Below are 9,165 nucleotides of genomic sequence, written 5' to 3'. Positions count from 1 at the left end.
TACTGACCGCACAGTATTCCATCCTGTCCTATCTATTTAGCTAGACTGGCCTCCTGTGCTCATCCTGGTTTAATTCTGTGTATGTCTTTTCCCTCTCCACTCACAGTCATTATTTGTGGGGGCTAATCTATCCTTTGGGGATTTTCTCTGAGGCAAGATAGCTTTCCTGCTTCTATCTTTAGGGGTAGTTAGCTCTTAGGCTGTGTTCGAGGTGCCTAGGTAGAGTTAGGAGCATCCTGTGGCTACTTCTAGTGTTGTGTTGAGCTTAGGGACTGCGGTCAGTACAGTTACCACTTCCTTCAGAGCTCGTTCCATGTTGCTCCTAGACCACCGTATCATAACACCCTAATCCCAACCATAACCCTAACCACACCCCTAGCCCTGACACACCCCTAACCCTAATCTCAACCGTAAATGTAATCCATACCCTAACCCTAGCCCCAACCCTAACCCTAACCCTAGCCCTAACCCTAGCCCTAACCCTAGCTCTAACCCTAACCCTAACCTTAGCCCTAACTCTAGCCCTAACTCTAATGGGAAAATGGAAATAAATACATTTTTTTAATTTTTTTTATTTTTTCCTAAGGGGGTGATGAAGGGGGGGTTCGATTTACTTTTATAGCGGGTTTTTTAGCGGATTTTTATGATTGGCAGCCGTCACACACTAAAAGACGCTTTTTATTGCAAAAAAATTTTTTTGTGTTACCACATTTTGAGAGCTATAATTTTTCCATATTTTGGTCCACAGAATCACGTGAGGTCTTGATTTTTGCGGGACGAGTTGACATTTTTATTGGTAACATTTTCGGGAACATGACATTTTTTGATTGCTTTTAATTCCGATTTTTGTGAGGCAGTATGACCAAAACCCAGCTATTCATGAATTTCTTTTGGGGATGGGGCGTTTATACTGTTCTGCGTTTGGTAAAATGGATAAAGCAGTTTTATTTTTCGGGTCAGTACGATTACAGCAATACCTCATTTAGATTATTTTTTTATGTTTTGGCGCTTTTATACGATAAAAACTATTGTAAAGAAAAAATAATTATTTTTGCATCGCTTTATTCTGAGGACTATAACTTTTTTATTTTTTCAGTGATGATGCTGTATGGTGGCTCGTTTTTTGTGGAACAAGATGACATTTTCAGCGGTACTATGGTTATTTATATCTGTCTTTTTGATCACGTGCTATTCCACTTTTTGTTCAGTGGTATAATAATAAAGGGTTGTTTTTTGCCTCGTTTAATTTTTATAGGGACAGTTTTATAGGTCGGGTTGTTACGGATGCGGCGATACCAAATATGTGTACTTTTATTTTTTTTTTTTATTTAGATAATGGAATGTATATATTGGAACAATATATATATATGTATTTTTTTTTTTTATTTAGGATTTTTTTTTTTTACACATGTAAAAAAAATTTTTTTTTACTTTTTTACTTTGCCCCGGGGGGGGGCATCACATTATATTGACAGACCGCTGATCTGACACTTTGCTGTGCACTGTGTCAGATCAGCGATCACACAGGCACAGCAGGGAGGCTTGCCGGCGCCTGCTCTGAGCAGGCGCTGGTAAGCCACCTCCTTGCAGGACCCAGGAGGCCCCCCACAGCCATTTTGGATCCGGGCCTGCAGGGAGGAGGAGGTAAGAGACCCTCGAAGCAGCACGATCACATCGCGTTGCTCCGAGGGTCTAAGGGAAACACGCAGGGAGCCCCCTCCCTGCTTGATGCTTCCCTATACTGCCGGAACACTGCGACCATGTTTGATCGCAGTGTGCTGGGGGTTAATGTGCGAGGGGCGGTCCATGACCGCTCCTGGCACAGAGTGCCGGATGTCAGCTGTGATAGTCAGCTGACACTCGACCGTGATCGGCCGCTCTTCCCCCGTGAGCGCGGCTGATCGCACTGGATGTACTATCCCGTCACTGGGAATTAAGTCCCAGGTCACCTTGATGGGATAGTACGTCCAATGGGATTAAGGGGTTAAATAAAAGAGGTTGGCTCATACTTGCATATGCATCATGTATGGAGCGGTCACGTGACAAGTACAGAAAATATGCAGTTTGAATATGGCAGAAATTATGAGGATAAAATGCAACTTCCAGGCCACAAACTTATGTTTCTGATAACAGAATCTGTTCTTGTATCTGTATGTCTGTAGTAAGCTTGATTCTGTTCCCATTTACATGTCCTGAGCTCAGTCCTGTTCCCATATCAATGTATTAAGCTCGGTTTTGATCCCGTATTGATTTGGTAAGCTTGGTTGCTGTTTTATGCAGCAGCATGAGGTAAGTTGTTTAAAAACGGGCCGCCACAACTTGTGGGTCACTGTTGTATGCCTGCCCCCCCAGGCTAAAATTTGCCAGCCAGCCCTTGATTGTGGGGCAAGGTTGATTTCTTTTAGGAACTAGTGAATTAAAGGGTTAAAGGCGCTGTCAAAGGACATAACAAGGCTCCGTTTATGAACTAAACAGTCGCTCTTCTCTGTTTCAGAACCAGCTTTATTAACCCCTTAGCGACCGCCGATACGCCTTTTAACGGCGGCCGCTAAGGGTACTTAAACCACAACGCCGTTAATTAACGGCGCTGTGGAAAAAGTGAATAGCGCCCCCCTGAGGCTGATTTTCTCCGGGGTCTCGGCTGCCGGGGGTAGCCGAGACCCCAGAGAACATGATTCGGGGGGTTTTTAACCCACCCCGCATTTGCGATCGCCGGTAATTAACCGTTTACCGGCGATCGCAAAAAAAAACAAAAAAAAACGCGATCTCTTTTTAATTTCTCTGTCCTCCGATGTGATCGCACATCGGAGGACAGAGAAAAGGGGTCCCAGGTGGCCCCCCAATACTCACCTAGCTCCCCCGATGCTCCTCGTGGCTCCCGGTGGGCGCCGCCATCTTAAAAATGGCGGGCGCATGTGCAGTGCGCCGGCCGGCCCCGCGAGAATCTTTGGGGTCTCGGCTGCCGGGGGTAGCCGAGACCCCAAAGAGCATGATCGGGGTCGGTTTTACAGACCCCTGTTTTGCGATTGCCGGTAATTAACTGTTTACCGGCGACCGCAAAAAAAAAAAAAAAAGTAAAGTGTAATTCTCTGTCCTCTGATGTGATCGCACATCAGACGACAGAGAAATAGGGGGATTCGGGGACCCTACAATACTCACCTGTGTCCCTGGATCCTCTTGCTGCTCCTCCTGGCCGCCGGCAGAAGAAAATGGCGGGCGCATGTGCAGTGCGCCCGCCATCTGTCTCCATCTGCCAGCCGGCAGGAGAACAGCAGTTGGGGCTAAAATTAGGGTTAGGGTTAGGGGTAGGGTTAGGGGTAGGTGTAGGGTTAGGGGTAGGGTTAGGGGTAGGGTTAGGGTTAGGGGTAGGGGTAGGGTTAGGGGTAGGGTTAGGGTTAGGGGTAGTGTTAGGGTTAGGGTTAGGGGTAGGGGTAGGGTTAGGGGTAGGGTTAGGGGTAGGGTTAGGGTTGGGGGTAGGGGTAGGGTTAGGGGTAGGGGTAGGGTTAGGGGTAGGGGTAGGGTTAGGGGTAGGGGTAGGGGTAGGGTTAGGGGTAGGGTTAGGGCTAGGGTTAGGGCTAGGGTTAGGGTTAGGGTTAGGGCTAGGGTTGGGGCTAAATTTAGGGTTAGGGTTGGGGCTAAATTTAGGGTTAGGGTTGGGGCTAAATTTAGGGTTAGGCTTCTTTCACACTTACGTCGGTACGGGGCCGTCGCAATGCGTCGGCCCGACATACCGACGCACGTTGTGAAAATTGTGCACAACGTGGGCAGCAGCTGTAGTTTTTCAACGCATCTGCTGCCCAATCTATGTCCTGGGGAGGAGGGGGCGGAGTTACGGCCACGCATGCGCGGTCAGAAATGGCGGGTGCGACGTACAAAAAAACGTTTCATTGAAAGTTTTTGCGTGCCGACGGTCCGCCAAAACACAACTGATCCAGTGCACAACGGACGCGACGTGTGGCCATCCATCACGATCCGTCGGCAATACAAGTCTATGGGCAAAAAACGCATCCTGCGGGCACATTTGCAGGATCCGTTTCTTGTCCAAAACGACGGATTGCGACGGATGCCAAACGACGCAAGTGTGAAAGTAGCCTTAGGGCTAGGGTTAGGGTTGGGGCTAAAGTTAGGGCTAGGGTTGGGGCTAAAGTTAGGGTTAGAGCTGGGATTAGGATTAGGGTTTGGATTAGGGTTGGTATTAGGGTTAGGGTTGGCATTAGGGTTACGCTTGGGATTAGGGTTAGGTTTGGGATTAGGGTTAAGGTTAGGGTTGTGATTAGGGGTGTATTGGGATTAGGGTTAGGTTTGAGGTTAGGGTTGAGATTAGGATTAGGGGTGTGTTGGATTTAGGGTTTTGATTAGGGTGATGGTTAGGGTTGACATTAGGGTTGTTTTGGGGTAAGGGTTGGGATTATCGTTAGGGTTAGTGATTAGGACTATGGATCAGGTTGGGATTAGGGTTAGGGGTGTGTTGGGGTTAGGGTTGGAGCTAGAATTGGGGGGTTTCCACTGTTTAGGTACATCAGGGGGTCTCCAAACACGACAGCCAATTTTGCACTCAAAAAGTCAAATGGTGCTCCCTCCATTCTGAGCTCTGCCGTGCGCCCAAACAGTGGGTTACCCCCACATATGGGGCATCAGCGTACTCGGGATAAATTGGACAACAACTTCTGGGGTCCAATTTCTCTTGTTACCCTTGTGAAAATAAAAACTTGGGGGCTACAATATCTTTTTTGTGAAAAAAAAAATATTTTTTTATTTTCACGACTCTGCATTCTAAACTTCTGTGAAGCACTTGGGCATTCAAAGTTCTCACCACACATCTAGATAAGTTCCTTGGGGGGTCTAGTTTCCAAAATGGGGTCACTTGTGGAGGGTTACTACAGTTTAGGTACATCAGGGGCTCTGCAATCGCAACATAATGCCCACAGACCATTCTATCAAAGTCTGCATTCCAAAAAGGCGCTCCTTCCCTTCCGAGCTCTGCCGTGCGCCCAAACAGTGGTTTACCCCCACATATGGTGCATCAGCGTACTCGGGATAAATTGGACAACAACTATTGCAGTCCAATTTCTCCTGTTACCCTTGTGAAAATAAAAACTTGGGGGCTACAATATCTTTTTTGTGGAAAAAAAAAATATTTTTTATTTTCACGACTCTGCATTCTAAACTTCTGTGAAGCACTTGGGCATTCAAAGTTCTCACCACACATCTAGATAAGTTCCTTGGGGGGGTCTAGTTTCCAAAATGGGGTCACTTGTGGAGGGTTTCTACTGGTTAGGTACATCAGGGTCTCTGCAAACGCAACATAATACCCGCAGACCATTCTATCAAAGTCTGCATTCCAAAACGGCGCTCCTTCCTTCCGAGCTCTGCCGTGCACCCAAACAGTGGTTTACCCCCACATATGGGGTACCAGCATACTCAGGACAAATTGGACAACAACTTTTGGGGTCCAATTTCTCTTGTTACCCTTGTGAAAATAAAAACTTGGGGGCTAAAAAATATTTTTTGTGGAAAAAAAAAATATTTTTTATTTTCACGGCTCTGCATTATAAACTTCTGTGAAGCACTTGGGCATTCAAGGTTCTCACCACACATCTAGATAAGTTCCTTAAGGGGTCTAGTTTCCAAAATGGTGTCACTTGGGGGTTTCCACTGTTTAGGCACATCAGGGGCTCTCCAAACGCGACATGGCGTCCAATCTCAATTCCAGCCAATTCTACATTGAAAAAGTAAAACGGCACTCCTTCTCTTCCAAGCTCTGCGGTGTGCCCTAACAGTGGTTTACCCCCACATATTGGGTATCAGCGTACACAGGAGAAATTGCACAACAACTTTTGTGGTCTAATTTCTCCTGTTACCCTTGTGAAAATAAAAATTTGTGGGCAAAAAGATCATTTTTGTAGAAAAAATGCGATTTTTTTTTTCACGGCGCTACATTATAAACTTCTGTGAAGCACATGGGGGTTCAAAGTGCTCACCACACATCTAGATATGTTCCTTAAGGGGTCTAGTTTCCAAAATGGGGTCACTTGTGGGGGGTTTCCACTGTTTAGGCACATCAGAGGCTCTCCAAACGCGACATGGCGTCCAATCTCAATTCCAGCCAATTCTACATTGAAAAAGTAAAACGGCGCTCCTTCACTTCCAAGCTCTGCGGTGCGCCCAAACAGTGGTTTACCCCCACATATGGGGTATTGGCGTATTCAGGAGAAATTGCATAACAAAATTTATGGTTACATTTCTGTTTTTACACTTGTGAAAATAAAAAAAATGGTTCTGAATTAAGATGTTTGCAAAAAAAAGTTAAATGTTCATTTTTTCCTTCCACATTGTTTCAGTTCCTGTGAAGCACGTAAAGGGTTAATAAACTTCCTGAATGTGGTTTTGAGAACCTTGAGGGGTGTAGTTTTTAGAATGGTGTCACACTTGGTTATTTTCTATCATATAGACCCCTCAAAATGACTTCAAATGTGATGTGGTCCCTAAAAAAAAATGGTGTTGTAAAAATGAGAAATTGCTGGTCAACTTTTAACCCTTATAACTCCCTAACAAAAAAAATTTTTGTTTTCAAAATTGTGCTGATGTAAAGTAGACATGTGGGAAATGTTATTTATTAACTATTTTTTTGTGACATATCTCTCTGATTTAAGGGCATAAAAATACAAAGTTTGAAAATTGCAAAATTTTAAAAATTTTCGCCATATTTCCGTTTTTTTCATAAATAATCGCAAGTAATATCGAAGAAATGTTACCACTAACATGAAGTACAATATGTCATGAAAAAACAATCTCAGAATCAGTGGGATCCGTTGAAGCGTTCCAGAGTTATAACCTCATAAAGTGACAGTGGTCAGAATTGCAAAAATTGGCTCGGTCATTAAGTACCAAATTGGCTCTGTCACTAAGGGGTTAAAAAAGGGTCTGGCTTAATAAATAAACTGAGCTTGACAACCAGCCCCTTTGACACAGAGGAGGCAAACTCCCTGCCTGTGTCAGAATTAATATGGATGGGGAGGTTTTAAGAAAAGTCTGAAATTGGGGCATTGGTGACAATTTTATAATGACATCCTTATTTAGTTAGTAAGATCCAAATATGTTTTCTCATTTTTATGACAATGATCAGTAATTTGTGCCAATGACACACATCTTTAACGATTTCTAAACTCTAGGATTTTATAGAATATTTTATGATTTGCTTTTGTAACTTGTGTTTCTTCTTACGCGCTAGCTTTCATGATGTTTGATTTTAAATCTTTTAACATTGATTTCCAAACTGAGATTATGTGTAATATTTTATGATTTGATTTTGTAACTTAAGCTTCCTTGGGTTTGATCACAGTTCTCTGCAAAAATGAAAGCTACCTGAAGTGCAAAGACTAATACTCCGGAAACTCAGCTTGATGAATGTTCCCCTTCTGCGAGCACAACCTGCTTCTTGTTTCATCTCATTTTTCACCATTGATATATTGGAAATCTGGCCCGGATCCAGCGTGTTCCATCCTGATGCACATTTTCTCCTTGGTGAAGCTGCCAAGACCATACTGCAGAAGTATCTCATAAATAAAGGAGAAACCGAGCTCTTTACTGCTGTCACCCGATAGGCGAGGAAAAGAGAGACCCAAGGCAAGTGGCCCATGCACTGTCAAACTTTATTTCGTTCATGCCAAAAATACAAAATGGAATGCATTCAATCCCTCACCTCCTCCTCTAGATTTCTGTATATATTCCTAATAACATGCCCTTGTCTTTTGGCAAGAGGAAGTCAGTGTGGGATTCCTGCATGCTACTGTTTGTTCATTGAGTGATATAAGACTCGAGAAAGGACCTCATTATCCAGGGAAGGTCTGCTGTGTTCGCTAGAGGAGAATTGTGGGGGTTTTATGCAAATGCTTAATGGTCATGCCACTTCTTAGCAAGGGTTGGAGCAGAGCCACGTAGCTTCTAGTCTCATGGCACTATGCCCTACCTGCATTGCACCGCATTTCATCATAAATACTTTCCTGCTATGTCTCCATTAAGTGTCTCATCTAATCAGCAAGAAAAAAAGTTGCTGATTACAGAGATTATAGGAGTTACTGAACGGACATTGCTTCTACAGGTCTCTAACAACGGGGCGACTGACATATATGATGTACGCTGTGTGTCTGAGCGCTTATTAATTCACAATGGAGAATCTATCACACATTGCATATAGAACAAAACATCGTAGAATTAGTTTTGGCAAAATATTACATTAACATTGACATAAAAAATACATATGAAATATCCTCAGAGCAGGCAGTCTTCAACATTACAGCAATGTACTGTGATGGCAGGTTAAAGGGGTTTTAAAGGATTAGAAAATGAAAACTACTATATGACAAAAATAGGGCCACAATTTTAAAGGGTTTGTCTGGTAGCCCAGTTCAATTGCAGTGATTGAGTCTGATTTACACTGCAATACCACACACAACCAGGTGTGGCACTGTGATGCAGACTTGGGCTTGTGTACACGACCGTTTAAAGGGACACTGTCACCTGAATTTGGAGGGAACAATCTTCAGCCATGGAGGCGGGGTTTTGGGGTTTTTGATTCACCCTTTCCTTACCCGCTGGCTGCATGCTGGCTGCAATATTGGATTGAAGTTCATTCTCTGTCCTCCGTAGTACACACCTGCGCAAGGCTTGAATCAAAAACCCAAAAACCCCGCCTCCATGGCTGAAGATTGTTCCCTCCAAATTCAGGTGACAGTGTCCCTTTAAATCAGACGCGTGCTATATGTGATTCTGATGGATAGCACTTGTACCTATGTTATTCTGTTCACTGTCCAATTTTGATCTGAGAGTATGATCAAAATCAGCAATGCAAGTCTATGGGTCTGTGGAAAATGCCTGATTGAAAGGAGAAGGTAGAAAAACTTTTTTTCCCCTTTCCACCTCCGAGAAAAACGTATCCCACTCTGACCAAACTCTGATCGGAGTGTGATTAGTATAATTTTACCGTTTTTTGGATGGCGATAAAATGGTCATGTGACCCTAGCTTTACGTAAACATCGTTCTTTCAAAGTTAATTTTACAATGATTTTTTTTTAATGTTAACTCTTCTCCAGAAACATATCAATTATACAATATATTCAAGGTTCAGCTCTTCGCCACATATTAATACAGGATTAGAGGTAAGCT

This window comes from Ranitomeya imitator, chromosome 3 (genome assembly GCF_032444005.1).
Source record: "Ranitomeya imitator isolate aRanImi1 chromosome 3, aRanImi1.pri, whole genome shotgun sequence".
NCBI lineage: Eukaryota > Metazoa > Chordata > Amphibia > Anura > Dendrobatidae > Ranitomeya > Ranitomeya imitator.
The sequence above is the reverse complement of the archived record's forward strand: the minus strand, read 5'-3'. Positions refer to the sequence as shown.